The following is a 16,950-nucleotide window of genomic DNA, read 5'->3' as shown; positions in this document are numbered from 1 at the left end:
TTTTCTTGTTTCATTGTATGTAATGGCAGAGATTAGGGATTAATAAACTACAACCATAACCACAATCATATAAACAGAAATCCATTTTATAGCAATATATTGGGGGGGACATTTTGAGCATATTTGAATACAATAAATATAGTATTTACACTCTATGCAGTGTATTGTAAAGACTATATATAGGATAAATGGTGACGATGCAGTGCTTAGCTCATTGCAGTATGAACTATGAACCTGGCGACCTGAGTTCGATCAATTCCTTACCTTGGCTGACATCAGTGGTGAGTGAAATCGGAACCTTTCCAGAGCGCATCACCGACCCACTTTTACCAACATGCACTGACCAGCATGGTGAGGTATAGTCAAACAACCCCACATGACCGACACGGTGTGGGAAAGCCTGAACAGGTGATAGCCTGAACGGGGTGAGAGCATGGACAGGTGAGCGCCTGAGCAGCAGTGCCGGATGAAGCTAGTGTGGGGCCTGGAGCATGATGTTATAAAGGGGCCCTAAAAAACACGTAAATATTAAAACACATAAAGTTTGTATTTGCTATACAGCCAGAGAATACGACAATTCGCTAATCTTAAACACCCAGTCGGTCATATAAGTTGAAGACAGTATAGTACTATAGTGATAGAGCAAGTGCAGCATCACTGAACCGGAATTAATAGCTTGAAAGCATTTGAAAGTGCGGGGCCCCGTAGCATGTGTAGATACTTTTGCTACTAGACTAGTCCGGCACTGCTGAGCAGGTGAGAGTCTGGACAGGTAAGAGCTTGAGCAATTGAGAACCTGAGCAGGTGAGAACCTGAACGGGTGAGAGCCTGTACGAGTGATAGCCTAGACGGATGAAAGCCAGGGCAGGTGAGAGCCAGGGCAGGTGAGAGCCAGGGCAGGCGAGAGCCAGGGCAGGTGAGAGCCAGGGCAGGCGAGAACCAGGGCGGGTGACAGCAAGAACGGGCGAGTTGCTTGAAGGTGGATGGTGATTGGATGGTGCTGCGGATGCAGCGGGAAAGAGTTGCAGGCGATCTGTGCAGCTATGGTGAAACTCCACTCAGCCAAGACGGTGCTGGCTCTGGGTACGATGAGCATATACTATTTCGATGTAGCTCGTTTCTATAATGAGGCAGTACAGCAAAAGCCATCGTTCTTCCGCATTTCCACGCTCCCACGTGTATGCACTACAACTTGACCCACCAACTGAAAGTGGTGAAGTATGGCACGCCACACGCAGTAGCACGCATGATAATAATATCACTGAGCAAAATGTTGCGAACGCTTGTGATATTTTAAGAATCAGGGGTCAAATCAGCTCGCATTCAAAGAAAGAGGAGGCAATTTGCAAGATTAAACATTTTCTTCGTTTGAAGTTTAATTGGCGGAGCCCACGTGTATTTTAGAGTTATATTGTTGGGAGTATTTCGTGAGCAGCGTTGGCTCGCCTTGTCCACTGCTTGCCCCATACAGCAAGCTACTTACCAGAGAGATATGAGCTCGCTTGTTGGGCCACTTAATTGTATTCCCGCAAAATCGTGCTTGAAGGGAGAAGCAATAGGTTCATAAATAATGCAGTCCTTATTTATTGTAAATGGAGGCAATTCGTAAAAGGTATCTAGAAGCTTGGACAGAATTGCAAGTCAGTAATAATAAGATAATATTTAGGTGTGGAAAGCCAAGATGTGGCATGTTGTGGCTACATTATCACGAACGAAATATTTTCTGTTTTTTTTTCTTCTCATCTTTAAATGTTTTCCCCAATGCCTTTCTCAGATATATATATATTTATGTGGGAGAACAATTAAATTCCTGGAGATAACTCCGTGCACCTGGGGTAATGTTCAAACTCCACACTGATGGGGAAGCAGCCTTCTCCCTGCACTGTGCCCTGTAGGCCCCTCGTAGCGCTGAAGCTGGGTGTCTAACTATACGTGATGTCTCCATCTCTGTGTGAGCCACAAATCCGAACTGCCAATCAGTGGGTTGCGGATGTACTCCATCACAACGAGGCACCTTAGCTCTGAGCTGATTAAAATCCTCTCCTAGGCGTCGCCGCGTTTCATTGCCAAACCATCGATGGCCTTGTGTGTATGCATGTTGAACTTCTTTCGCACCGTACGTAACCCACCGTGGTAATCGGAGGTGCGGCGGGGGGAAGGGCAACAAAACAAACTAAACACAGGAAGCGGTTCTGAAGAAGCGAGCCTGGTTCGTACTAAATCAATCCACTGCTGCATATGACTCACCAAATGTGCCACCATATGTATGCATGTTAAATTTCTTTTTTTCGCACCGTACGTAGCCAACCACGGTTCGTGCGATGTCATCCTCCACCTGAGTGCCTGCACGTGCTGATTTCGTTGCTCCGTCTCCTCGGTGGATGCCACTTCTTGGATGCCACTCCGTGATTATTCTTGACCTGCGACCTTCATCGCCTTCCAGGTGACGATGTGCCGTCCAAGCCCACCACTTTTGCTAACCATTTCAATGAGGTCAATGATAGCCCGCATATCGCATAAACGCGAGTGGTGCACTCGTTGGGTTAACTTCATAAATCCAATGGCCCAGCGTAGTGGAAGCATGGTCACATATTTTACCTCCAGTTGGATTGTTCCTTTGTCGAAACAGACAATGTCTGTACACATGCAATGGTGGCGTTGACCTGCGCTATTAGTTGCATGCAATATTAAGGTTAAGTCGAGTGAATGAAATTGAGCTTATTTTCAAGGCATTCTCCTGCAGCGCATGCACATTTGTACCATTGGTGTTGAAACGACTTAATGCCAGAAGGATAATCCTATCCTTCTCTAGGTTATTTTAGGATATCTACTTTCACATCATCCCACATCGCAACGCGCTGACTCATGTCCACGTACAACCCATTTGCACCATTCGCTCACACTGCCACGTGAGGGATGCATAGCACCAAATCGCACGGGCAGCCTCCTTTAAGGATGAACTGCTCCGGCGTGTTATTATTTCACGAGCAACGTCAACACACCAACGCTGCCACCCCACATCACAGGACAAACACCTTGATTCACCGCCATCCCCAGTAAATACGCCAACGTTGGAACCGTTGGATCAACGTTGTCCCCCCCAACTTTCCACGTTGCCAGGGATCTTGCCAAACCCCCGGCTACTTGGCGCTACCGTGATGTCACTTCACCCAGGGGTTGCTCGATGTAGCCACAGGCACGCCGCAATACTTTCGGCAGGGATGCTGACAAATTTTTTTTGCGGTTAATTCGAACAAAAGGAACAGCAGGTTAACCTTGCAGCACCCTGATAGTTCAGTATTGTCACACGAAATAGGTCTGTGCAGAGTCATAATTAGGTGCATATTTCACATCTATAATATGGAATATTCCACCCGCTACAGTCTCTTTCCCAATTAAATCTCAACCACACGTTATATTTCCTTTCAATCTCTTCATTATATCAGCGGTGTCCTGCATAGGTACTGCTGTAATTATCACACCAAAGCTGAGGGTAAACCCATGTGGCCTCAGAAAGCCACGTTCCATATATAGCCCCTTGTGCCTGCAGTGTGCAGCACTGACGTTCAAGTTTCGCTACGGCTTGTGAATAATTAGCTCATTACCACTTGCCCGTGTTCTTTTTTTATTTCTTTTGCACCGCACCAATTGTTCCTAAAAACAAAACGCCTTGCACGGAGAGTGCACGCCAATGATGAGCTTCAACCTCATTCATTTGCCAGATGAGTTATTTTAGATTTTGTTTCATTATTTGTTTCCGGTACTCCTTAAAATAGAACCTTAAAAACAAAGTGTGCTCATGTGAAATGCATAGTTTCGTTCGTTACAGGGCGTGATAACAATGCCTCGGGTTGATTAAAAATTAATTATCAAATTACACGGATATATATTTTCTAAGACAAATGAAGCCAATGTATTTTTCGTTTGTTAATTGCATCTGTAGTGCATATCAAGACGAGATGTGTTGCATCCCTTCGTTGAGTGTTATATCGATTCTTCAGCTCAAAGGCATAGAGTACAAACGAATTCCGTGCGTATGAGTCGATGTGTTTCAGTTCACGTGAGTTGTATGTAATGGGTTTACGTGACCCTTGGCAGCCACAAGTGGCCACTACACCCATCAAAAAGTAAAAAAACTGATTTATGAATAGAATATGACCCGGAATCACAGCAATTGGGCCCCGCCGTGGCAAGATGTTAACTATCTCGCCCGGTATACAGGAGATCATGGGTTGCATGTTCTCCCCGTGGTCGCGTGGATTTTTTTGGCCGGGTCATCCGGTTTTTCCCTCCACATTTAAAATCAGCACGCGTTTAGAGTATTTGGCTGCTATAAATGTGCACGTGATAATCCACTACGTTGAGCTATCATGTGTGGCCCAGGCCGCTTCTGAAAACGAGCAACATAGCCCGGTGGGCCTTACCTGGTAAAATAACAAATGGAATCTCCGTGGGGTGCGGTGAATTGTTTAGACAGCACGGCTACCTCTCGTATGAGCTGGGGCAGGTGGCTCAGTGGTAAAGTGAACAGCTCAAAATTTGGAAGGTTGCAGGTTCAAAATGTTGTCTGGGAGCTGACTCAGCCCATCATGCTTCCCGCCGGTTGGGTCGATAAAAATAAGTACCACTTTGTGGGGAAGTCAACATTGGAATGTGGAATTTCCACCGCTGTCTCAGGACTGTAAACAGGAGCTACTCGCTGCCCTCCAACGCTTATTTGGTGCAATAAATCACTTTTTTATAGGCAACAAAAAGGATCAATATTTAGCCCATAACATCCACAGATACTATAAAGTCGTATTATAGCATGCCAAGCAGCAGCCTAAAATCTCATAAAAGGACATAAAAGTGTGCCTTTCTTCTACTTGTTGTGGGCGAGCAATAGGGAACGGGTGTAGTTGAATCAAATGCAAATTAAATCACTGCGTGATAAAAAAAAATCAGCAAAGGCTGCCAAAGCACCGCGTACCTGATATGCTGATGCCTGATCACCCACGAGTGCAATCTCCCATTAGCACCTTTCTGAAAACGCGCGCGCGCACACACACACACGCGCGCGCACGCACCGCACAGCGGCATACAACAACTGCAACACAGGTGGGGTTGACATGTGTTGTTGGATATCTCATAGGAGCTGGAGGATAAGGATTTATTGGCAATTGCAGGCCTCGTGGGCCAACAGTGGCGAGCGGGGGGGGGGTTGCTTATTTGTAATCTGCGAGTGGATGGAGTGTGGATCGGTCAGTGTGGAGAATGGACTGTGGATGACCCTCAAGTCTACAGCAGCTGCTGCTGCTGCTGTTGTTGTTGTAACATATTGGATTCCTGCTCTTGCAGGTAGCCACATCAGCGTGGGCAGAAGAAACGTTAATTGCATTCCCCACAGGACACGCTCATCAATGTGACATGACCGTGGCTAGAGATCCAATCCCATTCCTTATGGGTGGGCAAATGCACTATTTTTTACTGCCTAATAATAGAGATGAGTTTTGATGAAAACATTTGAGATTTGCGAAATTTTAGGGACAGTTTCTAATATTTTGTTTAATATTCAGATGTTTGGATCGTTTGCATTATCAGGAAAAGTATAGATGTTACGTCATGGATGTGAGGTCGCATATCGTGAGACTTCACATTTTTCCATTATTCCAAAACGATAATTTAATCGGAAACAACACCCCTAAAACGTGTGATTACATATTAAAATATGTATTGCAAACATTAACACTTTACTTCACTCAGTTTTTCAGTCGGCCAAATGTTATTTTAATTATCTTTTGCAGCTGTGCATATTGTAATTCCCAGTCAAGCTGCATAACAGCAGCGAATCGTGTTGCACCTCCTGGTGCAATAAGCCAAGTTGATAGTCGTTATGACAAGACTGCAGATTTAGCCAATGGGCTGCATTGTGTTTTTTTCAGCGACCGTGAGAACAATTAGGATTAGCTTTCTTTGAGCGAATATGCCATGGCTCCCTAGCATCTGGCGTTAAATGGTCACACTTTGAAATAAACAAAAGCTTGGTCGACCTGTTTTCCCTCCGGTACGATCAATTTCTATTTTCACTCAACGCCGCGATTATTCGGCTTCGGTTGGCAGCTGGCAGCCTGGCCTTGACGGTTGGGAACTCTCGAACGGCCGAGATCGTTCGCCAAAAAGAGAAACGTCTCCATTTTCTCTATCACAGTTCTATAACATTTTGGATTTTCTTGACAGACATGCCCCGAAATATTTGTTGTATTCCGCTCGTGAGTTCGTTTTGAAACAGCACCACCGTTCTCTGCGCGCGTGCTTAATATTTGTTTACCTTGAATGTAAAAAAAAAATGTTAATGTCAAACATTTAAGTCTTTTTTTCAAGACACTGCATCGTAAAATTACGTGCAAAATGTCTCTGATAAAATTTGTCCGCCTGTAGATTTTTTTGGGTTCAACGTTGACGACTTTATCGGAATAAGCGGCATATCCGCGCCTTTATCCCACGGGGTTCACAAATGCGATTGTGTGTAACCAGTCACAGCCGGCTTTATGAACTGCGACCATTATACATCAATTACTCGGCTCCAGGCAGCGTAAAAGCACTTCGTAAAACCAAGTTAAAACTATTACAGAGTATAATTGACAGCGAACGATCCTAACTGCCCAGTGATGTATGCTCCCACCCTTCTTTACGTTTCATATTTACTTAAGAAACTGTGTTTAAGGTTAATAGTCAATGTTGGTGCGCTGCTTTCATTTGCGACGTAAAGTATCTTACAAACCACGTTGATATCTTTCAGTAAACAATAATATCAGATTTTCTCACATTTTAATGTTTAAGGAGGAAAACTTTAGTTTGTCTAATGTACAGGGTGTTTAAAAAAGAGGGACCCAATTTCAAAGCAATTTATTTCACGATGGCAAGATGTTACAATTACACAAAAAGTTACAAACGGTTTAATGAGTTATCAAGTTTTACAAACCATTTTATAAATGCTCTATGTGCCCTCCACCTGCTGTACGGACAACATCGAGACGATAGTTGAATTCGTCCCAAACGCCTCTCTTCTCACGTTTTCCCCTGAGCTGCGTGGTCGCCCTGTGCTCTTCCCCGCACATCAACAGCCTGTTTCCTCAAATTGTCGGTACCAATGACGAATGCTCTTTGACATTGGCAGATCAATGCCAAAACGCCGTTGAAACGCACGCTGCACCGCAATTACGGATTCAGTCTTGCTGAACTGCTGAACGCAAAACACCCCTTGTGTTGCCGGGTCACCGTCTTGCGAATGACTGAGGCTAGAGGGCTGTTTGTGCGCTGGGAGAGGCATCGAGCGGTAATTATTTGAAACTCTATGCCCCGCCCTCTCTATGCCCCGCCCTCTCTATGCCCCGCCCTCTCTATGCCCCGCCCTCTCTATGCCCCTCTCTATGCCCCGCCCTCTCTATGCCCCGCCCTCTCTATGCCCCGCCCTCTCTATGCCCCGCCCTCTCTATGCCCCGCCCTCTAAGTGGTAAGCGTTTCATTCATGGGCGGTTCGTGGTTGCAGAGATATAGCAATTTCAAATCGGGTCCATGAAAACCCGATAACCTGGGTTTCATTTCAGTTTCATTTCAGTTTCATTTATTTGGTGTAGTCCTGTGAGCCATTTGGCTCTTGAATCGGGTGCAACCGCAACAAAAAAATAACATGAGCAAGAAAACATCTTAAAGTGACTATGCGAAAACAGAAAAATCCAGGAAAAAACTGCAAAGTCTTCCAGAAAAAAAGCACTGGACACCAACGCTGTGCAAAAATCCCAATGGGATGCAAGTCAAATAACAACAGCAACCACAAGGCAACTTAGATTAAAGCCATCATTCTAACTCCGTACTACAACAAACAAACATGGCCAAACCCAAAAACTTTTCGAAATCACCAAAATAAAGCCAAAAGCAATGTAACAGTGATCATAGGAACTGTGACCGAAATTTCACAATAAACGACATAAACAACATGTACCACCAAACCCTGTAGCCATAGCTGGCTGCATGAGTCACTCCACAACAGCAGGCGCATCAGTAGGAGCATCAACATTTTTCAAATGCACCTTTGATTCCCAGCCACGGCTAACTTTCACTGGCAAGAGTGGTGAAGTATGGTCAAACGAGTCCGATGACCAGCAGTGACTTGACAAAGCACTGCAAAGTATTGAATTTTGTTTCAAGTTTCTATTTTTCAATACATCGACTGCTATAGCAAGGCTTTTCTTGTCATCTCATTGCCTACAAGTTCTGTAAATCCATTACCCATCTAATGCCTCCGTCATTTACTTTTTAAACTGTCATTTGTAATTGTATTCGTAATTTAAAGGGCTAAGTAGCCTTATATGTTATTGTTTTTTGTTTGTAAATCCCATGGTGGATGAATGCCTCCTCACAGCATGCCAGTCACGGAGATTGTTTAACCATACTTCACCATGCTGGTCATTGCAGTTTGGTGGAGGGGTACAAGTGGCTAGGACCAGTTCCAACATCACTCACCACTGATGGTAGCCATGGCTGGGATTCCAATTCAAGTTTTCAGGTTCGTAAAAATGCAACGCAAGACCCTTTGTGCCACCATTCCCTCCCTTAAAACAATTATTAACAATGTGTATTAAGTGGCCATAGCAGCCAATACATCACCAGTGAGATTTCTTTGGAAAGTCATTCCATCTAAATGCCCTCACAGCTTTAACTCATGAATTGCATTAAATCAAGCACACTGCAACACAATTATTGCCACCAAAGGGGACACGGACTAAACTAATTTATTTAACAGGTAAAACCCACTTAGCTGTCAGCTACTTTTCAGAGGCGACCTGGCCACACACGATAGCTCATCGAATTGGCTTGTATCATTACACGTGGGAATTTATAGTTGCAGCCAAATAATCTAAATGCGCGTTGTTTAGAATTGTGGAGGGCAAAACTTCATAACCCAGAGAAAGATCAAAATGACCACCACGGGGAGAGAACACGTGAACTTCAAATATACAGGCATGGTCAGGATTGACATCGAACCCACGAGGTCCTGCATACAGGCAAGGGAGTGAATATCTCGCCACGACAGCGACATTAATATTTAACGAGGAGTTATTGCACACAAATTTCACCTTGGCTGAAGCTGCTGTGTGGCGATTCCCAGTCGAAGAGATGTTACATTCCTCTCGTCCACACATTTTTTATGCACAAATTAGCTTTGTGGTTAACAGTGTTGGGCGAAATTTGACATTTTTCACCCTCCAGTGTTTTTTTCAGCTTTGTCTAACTCGGCCAATTTTTTTAACGAAAATTATGGTGTAAGGATTAGTAAAAAAAAAAGGTTATTTTAGAGCCCTGTGTCAGAGCCTCTCCATGCTGCGTAAGGGGTTGTTTGACCATACTTTACCACGCTGGGTCAGCGCAGATTGGTGGTGGGTGAGGCTCCAAGGCCTGGGTTAACAACATTGCTCCGCCACTAAATTCACAGTTGAATAGACGAAGGGATTTGATTTCTCACGCGACGCGTTGTAACGGGTGTCCACATTACATAACTACACACAACGCACGCCTCCGATTAATTAGCACGGTTGGCTACGTACGGTGAGAAAGAAGTTCAGACGTACGTACATTTTTTAAAGTTACCTTATAAATCATTTGTTTCCTTTTGGTTAGCACAAGATTAAATAAAATAAACATTTCAAAGGAAATTCCCTGCAGGACGGCTTTTCTTTTATTTTATGAACAAATTATTGAATGTCGTGCTCTCGTGTTTAGCAAGTGGCTCTGCTGTAGAGCGAGCGGCTCACAATCAGAATATTGCGAGATCACATCCCGGATATGGGGGTTGGCCCAGTCCATCATTTTTCTGAGGTTGATAAAATAGGTACAAGTTTGTGGTGAAGTTAACAGTGGCCATCCTATGGATATGTATGTATGTATGTTGAACTTCTTTCGCACCATATGAAGCCAACCGTGCTAATCGGAGGTGTGGGGCAAGGACAACAAACTAACCATAGACTCGCCCCTGACATAGGAATGTGGAATTTCCATTACTGACTTATGATGATCGTTGTCTCAATGCTCAAGCGAGCAAGAATTTTTTTTTTGTTTAGCTATAAATTTTAGATTTTTTTAAAGAAATGAAACTTTAGTTTTCTGCTGAAAGAAATTGACAGTTCCACGGCATTCAAGACAAAGTGTAAACATTTAAATATTTTATTATACGTTTCCAGGAAGATACTAAATCGTCACTTTAAGGAATATGCATTAAACGTGTGGTTTTTGTTTTTGTCGTACCAGGATATAATGTGTGAAGCCATCAATTGGAGAGTCGAATAAGGGTTTCCATTGTTTGAAAATGAGTTCTGTAACGTTGGATGGCATTGAACCATAATCCATTCAACAAACGAACAGTGTGATTCCATTGTATCGCTGTTAAACATTATAATTGTACTTAAATTCTCAGATGTTTGCAGTGCATTTCAAATTTAGTGCAAAGAGGTTTTCTTGAAATGCACTGAAGCTTTCTTTATCTTAGAAGGTGGAGCGCTTGATTTTTAAGTGATAAGCCAGGCATGTTTGACCTCTTTGCCAAAGAGTGGCTTGGAATATTGCAAATCACACAGGTGGGCTCGCAGTTTAATCCGAATTCTTCAGTGGAAGTCACGTGGACCAACGAGGGCTTCGGAGTGTGTGGATGGATTTCTGAATGGCCCCAAACATGGGTTTGAAAGGTCAAGTGATGGCAGGTCAGCCAGTTGCAGAGCACTCCCAGACCATTGACAGGATATTCCTTTCCAGTCTACAGGGCTGGATGTTCCAATTCATTCAATTGGCCCGCTCGCCCTGAACGGGGCTCTGGTCCCAGGTTGCCACAGCCTGAAATGAGAACCCAGTGGTGGCCGTGATTGCATATTGACTTTCAGGCGGCGCTTGCCATGCACCGCAATCTGCTGCCGAGCGAAGAAACGAGCGCTCGTCCACTCGCTGCATCTTCTTAACACTTGTTCCTTGAGAGTCACACGTTTGGAGCGATGCGTCACTTTACGCGCACTGCGTGCGTGCGTACGTGTGGCCCGTCGTGGATGCACAATGCGAAACAACAACAATAACAAAAAGTCGATGCCAGTGATGCATGTTTAATTATTTAAGCAGCGCGCTCGGAGATGTGCGAGCACGCAGCCTTAACGAGCGTTTTATTTAAGAAAACCGAATATTGCAAAGGATGCGTGGGCAAATAAATGCAAAGCACAGCTAATTTGATAAATCATTGTAATGAAAACAATTACGGTGCCAACTCATGCATTTGTTTTACAATAAATGGCAACGTGTTGTTTTATAAAAGGCAAACACTTATTGCTAACAAGTGTTTATGTTGCAACATCTTGGCAGGTACAAATTGGAGCTAACTATTAAGTAAAAAAAAAAATGCGAACCCTGCTGTTTATTATCTTACCTAAACTTTATACCTTTTATTTATTTACATGATATACATACATATATATTCCTTTGTCTAGAGGGTTGTAAAGACAAAGGACTGGAGCAAAAGGCGTGGCAATGTCAGTTATTTGCAACGTTCTTCATCGATCCAAAATCTCCCCAGCTAAATATCTCCCCAGCCCATGGAGAACTAATATATTGGTAATAAACGTGTAAGATCCTTACTCTATATGAAATATACAGCTAACATGACAATAGTGAGCAGATAATGATTCCTCTTGATATGCAAATTATTTTGTCAAGGCGCCCTTTCCCCCCCTTCCAACCCAGCTTATATATATGCTCCAAGCACGTGTGCTGTTTCATTAAGACGCTGTCGCCTCGACAGGCCTGGTTTTCACCTGAGGACGGCTGCTTGCGTTGTGGCCGAAACGTCGTGAGAATTATTTTATCATGTTTTTTTTTGTATTACTTCCCTTTTACGTGACTTTACCGAAAGAACCAAGAAGATGAATCCCTGCAGTCACGAAAGCTTTAAATCGAAATTTAGGACTAGATTTGTTCAACATTGACTACTTCGTCAGGTACACAGAAAGTCGCGGGTTCGATTCCGACCCTGGCTCTTGTACGCTTGGAGTTTGGACGTTCTCTCTGTATTCGCGTGGATTATTCTCAGGGAACTCCGGTTTTTCCCTCCCCCACTTATTATTTGCTTGCTAAAGATTTCCACGTGATTAACCACTTCGTTGAGCTATCATTTGTGGCCAGGTCGCTTCTAAAAAAAATAGCTAAATAGATCAGTGGGCCTTACCTGGTAAAATAAAAAAAATAGTTAAGTTTTTACATGTAATGTATACGTATTTATGAAGTGCTCGAAATGTAATATAAAAGTGCATGTAATGACATGTATTCATCCTGCAGTCCATGTTCACTGTCCTTCTTCATCTGCAGAAATATTTTTGCACGGTATAAGAATCGGAAAACATTCTGAAAATGCCGGTTTACATGTTTGCAGTTTTATGGTATGGCATATCAACGCATACCAACCCATTTCAACCACTGTATGTACATACTGTATATATATAGAACACAATATATTATTGAAGACTAGTTTTTTTTCCTTTTGAGTGCAAGCCTCTTGGAAGATTTTCATTTGGCAGCGATGTGGGTGCACGGTAACGTGTCTCCAGCATTCTGAATGTTCGACCGTGGTAACTTTATTGTCACAAAGCACTGTGTGCGTCAGGGAAAACTACATCTGACTTGTAAGTGTCATCATACGAATGAAAAATGTATTCCTACAATAACCCATATGCTGTGTTGATTCCCCGATCAACGATGCTTTGATAGCTTGGATATTTTGGGACCGATTAGAATGCATCTCTAAATTAAAACATATACTTGCCTGTTACCTTTTATCGGTTTTGTTTAAGCTATAGCAGAACCACAGTGGGGAGTATTGGGAAACAAAATAATAAGGTAACAAAACAACAGATTCGTGAATATATGACGCTGATGACACAAAGCACGAACAGTGATAGACGGGGGGGGGGCGGGGGCACGGGGAATGAGCGTCGTGTGAAAAATAAAGAGTCACTTTTCAACTTTTTGTTTTATCGTGTGACAAGTTGAAGAGGTATTTCAATTTCTGAAAGAAAAAAAAATCGAGACTCGTATGATGAATACATTTGTGACACCGCCATCACTGACATTTGTGTCGGTATGAAAGATGGCCATAATCGTGGCGAATGAATTCAGAAGGTTCACGCGAACAGGAAACTCAGTTGAAGACTGTAACTATTTTGACATCTAATCAGAAAGCAAACCCCCTTTTGCGCCAACACTTTTTCAAAGTACTGTAACACGTCTCGCAAAAGTCTTCTCAAGCACCACTTCCCTTTGAGATATTGCAACCTCAGAAGTGATTACAGTCGTGGAATTTAATATTCAGAGGATTTTCGTCGTGTTGCTACAATGGAATCAATCACTGTGTATTTGTAGATTGAAACCCTCGTAATCTAAGGTGGCCGATGACCAAATCACTGCGAATGCCCCTGATCTCATAAGATATCGAAGGCTAAGCTGGTTTGAACCTGAATGGTGTTTATATGGTTAGCAGCCACCAAGAAAAATCAGGTTGTTATAGGTGGCTATGGGGCTATGTTGTGGGCAGCAGTAGCAGCTAAAGCTATTGTTGGACTGTATGTTCATGCTCCCGTGTCTATGTTCCACGTCTTCACCAACCCTTGACAAATAACCCACGTGGTCCACGCACAGCGTGGGGAGGCCCTCATCCAGCAGTGGATTTACACAGGGGGATGTGCGTGTACTATCTAAGGCGAGGTCAAGAGCAGTGTCCCTTCTGCCTATAACATCGGTGGATTCCTTCTGGAGCAGTCTCGTATGATAAACTCGATGCTGTACTTCTTTCGGAAAGTTTGACTACAATATTCATAGTTTTCACTCAGAAGGCACCTTTCACACAAAACAATCTCTGGGTGCAATGCATGAAAATAATAAATATATTATAGAAAGGACCGGATGGAAAATTAAGAGCCAAAAAAGGAACAAAACTAATTGTGGAAAAAAAAATCACAAAATATTTGTTTCTATTGTAGATTTGAAGCTTTCGTGACTGCAAGGATTCATACTCTTAGATTTTATCGGTAAAGGCACGTAGGTAAAAACAAATAATAAAAACAAATAATAAAAATAAGAGAAATAAAATAATAATTTACGACGTTTCGGGCACAACACAAGCGTCCGTCATCCGGTGGGACAACTACAGCAGGTTGTCCCACCTGATGACGGACGCTTGTATTGCGCCCGAAACGTCGTGATGTGTTTCTAGTCGTGGCTCCAAGCTATCAACACCACTCTCTGAGGGCCTCGTGTCCAACGGTGTGGAGTTCCACGACGGGGGGTGCCGCCACAGTACCAATCAGCCCAAAAACACACAACTCAGATTGAGGTGTGTGCTTGAAAGGGCACAAGGACCCTGCCGGAGACGTCAGATAGAATTAGTTCTTGAATATAAAGTGGAGGAGCTCAGCTCTAGCCCGGCCTTAAATGTGAGCAACGTGATCTTAAATCCCACTCGACTAGAGGCAGACAGCCAATGCTCGTTATCGAATTCTCCTCCAATTAATTTCATTTCTTGTACTCCGTTTGCGTGGCGGTAGTTTTTTTTCTTTCTGCGATTGCATCTGCTCGCACATTTTGTATGACCTGCCTTTAACGGCCGTGACGTGTTCCGCACCGCGTGGAGCATCCATGTTTAATGTCCTTTGCCTCTGTACGGTGAGTACCCGAAATGCCACTGCACTTTGGCGTCGCTCGTTGACCCAGGTCAGCACTGCAAAAAGAGACTTGTCGTCTCAATGGGGTTTCTGCTGGCCAAGTGCAATCCGTTATTCTCTTTGGGATGATGCCGTGGTGCAACAGCGCTGGACTTTTTTTTCGATTTAAAGCTTTCGTGACTGCAGGGATTCATCTTCTTGGTTCTTTCGGTAAAGTCACGTAGAAGGAAAGTAATAAAATAATTTTTAAAAAACATAATTAAATAAACGTCGTGAGAATTATTTTATTATGTTTTATTTTAATTTTTTTATTACTTCCCTTCTACGTTGACTTTACCGAAAGAACCAAGAAGATGAAGCTCTGGACTTGCGATGCAGAGGTCAAACGGTTCCTACGGGGTTAAACCAAGTCGCCGGTTCAATTTCCCGGCGCGGAAGCTGGAAAAACAATGGGCAGTTTGCGGTGGTGTGCAATAATTGTGCGCTAATGGCGCTCGGGGTTACCAGATGTCGTTAAGGACAGCACTTAAATGTAGCTTCCTCGTCCTTAAGATAACTTGTCTTTCATAGGGATATACAAACGTCCATGTGGTTAAAACACTCAACGTATGTGACGTCATCGTTCTGGAAAATTCCGTGTTAGAAATTAAGCCCCGAGTATAGATGGGCACAGCACAGTTAGTATATCGGCAGGTCGTGTGAATTGGGTAACGAGTGGATACTCCCACCTATTCCAAGATGCTTGGCCACTGTGGAAGAGTAGGCCAAGCACCCTCTAGAGGGGGTCTCTAAAGCTCTCTCTGGTGGGGGCCCTTCCACCAGGAGGGGCGTGAGTAAGCCATTGCAGGGCTGCGCCTGATATTTTTTAAATTTATTATATTGCTTTTCACGTGCGTTGATGAATTGTTTTAGTTTATTCGTGGTTATCCTTATTTAAACCTTCCACCCCTCTCCTCTACCACAACTGTCTCCAAGAAAAAAAACCTGTTCCTGTCCTTCCAGCCCCGATCCAAACGATCACTCCTCTCGTCTTTCATCTCGACAGCTCGTGCGGTGAAAAGCGGAGCAACGCGGACATCCAGAATAAACCTCCTCTCATCTTATAGAGATTGATATAGGGCCATAGTACAAGGCGCTTTACAATAATGGTAAAATTGTATGTAAGATGACAGTGGTTAAAATAACAGCTGGGAGTGGTTGAGGGGTAGTAATAGGGGTAGGGGATGGTGTAGTGGTAGGGGTTGGTGTAGTGGTAGGGGTAGTGATAGGGGTAGGGGATGGTGTAGTGGTAGGGGTAGTGATAGGGGTAGGGGTTGGTGTAGTGGTAGGGATTGGGATAGTGGTAGGGGTAGTGATAGGGGTAGGGGATGGTGTAGTGGTAGGGGTAGTGATAGGGGTAGGGGATGGTGTAGTGGTAGGGATTGGGATAGTGGTAGGGGTTGTGATAGGGGTAGGGGATGGTGTAGTGGTAGGGGTTGGTGTAGTGGTAGGGGTAGTGATAGGGGTAGGGGATGGTGTAGTGGTAGGGGTTGGTGTAGTGGTAGGGGTAGTGATAGGGGTAGGGGATGGTGTAGTGGTAGGGGTTGGTGTAGTGGTAGGGGTAGTGATAGGGGTAGGGGATGGTGTAGTGGTAGGGGTTGGGATAGTGGTAGGGGTAGTGATAGGGTTTGGTGTTGGGGTAGTGGTAGTGGTTAGGATAGTGATAGGGGTTAGATGTTGGGGTAGTGGTAGGGGTTGTGGTAGGGGTAGTGGTAGGGGTTGGGGTAGTGATAGGGGTAGGGGATGGTGTAGTGGTAGGGGTAGTGATAGGGGTAGGGGATGGTGTAGTGGTAGGGATTGGGATAGTGGTAGGGGTTGTGATAGGGGTAGGGGATGGTGTAGTGGTAGGGGTTGGTGTAGTGGTAGGGGTAGTGATAGGGGTAGGGGATGGTGTAGTGGTAGGGGTTGGTGTAGTGGTAGGGGTAGTGATAGGGGTAGGGGATGGTGTAGTGGTAGGGGTTGGTGTAGTGGTAGGGGTAGTGATAGGGGTAGGGGATGGTGTAGTGGTAGGGGTTGGGATAGTGGTAGGGGTAGTGATAGGGTTTGGTGTTGGGGTAGTGGTAGTGGTTAGGATAGTGATAGGGGTTAGATGTTGGGGTAGTGGTAGGGGTTGTGGTAGGGGTAGTGGTAGGGGTTGGGGTAGTGATAGGGGTTAGGGTAGTGGTAGGGGTTGGGGTAGTGGTAGGGG

The sequence above is a fragment of the Lampetra planeri genome, chromosome 20 (genome assembly GCF_965212315.1).
Source record: "Lampetra planeri chromosome 20, kcLamPlan1.2.h2, whole genome shotgun sequence".
Classification (NCBI taxonomy): Eukaryota; Metazoa; Chordata; class Hyperoartia; order Petromyzontiformes; family Petromyzontidae; genus Lampetra; species Lampetra planeri.
Note: the sequence above shows the minus strand (reverse complement) of the source record.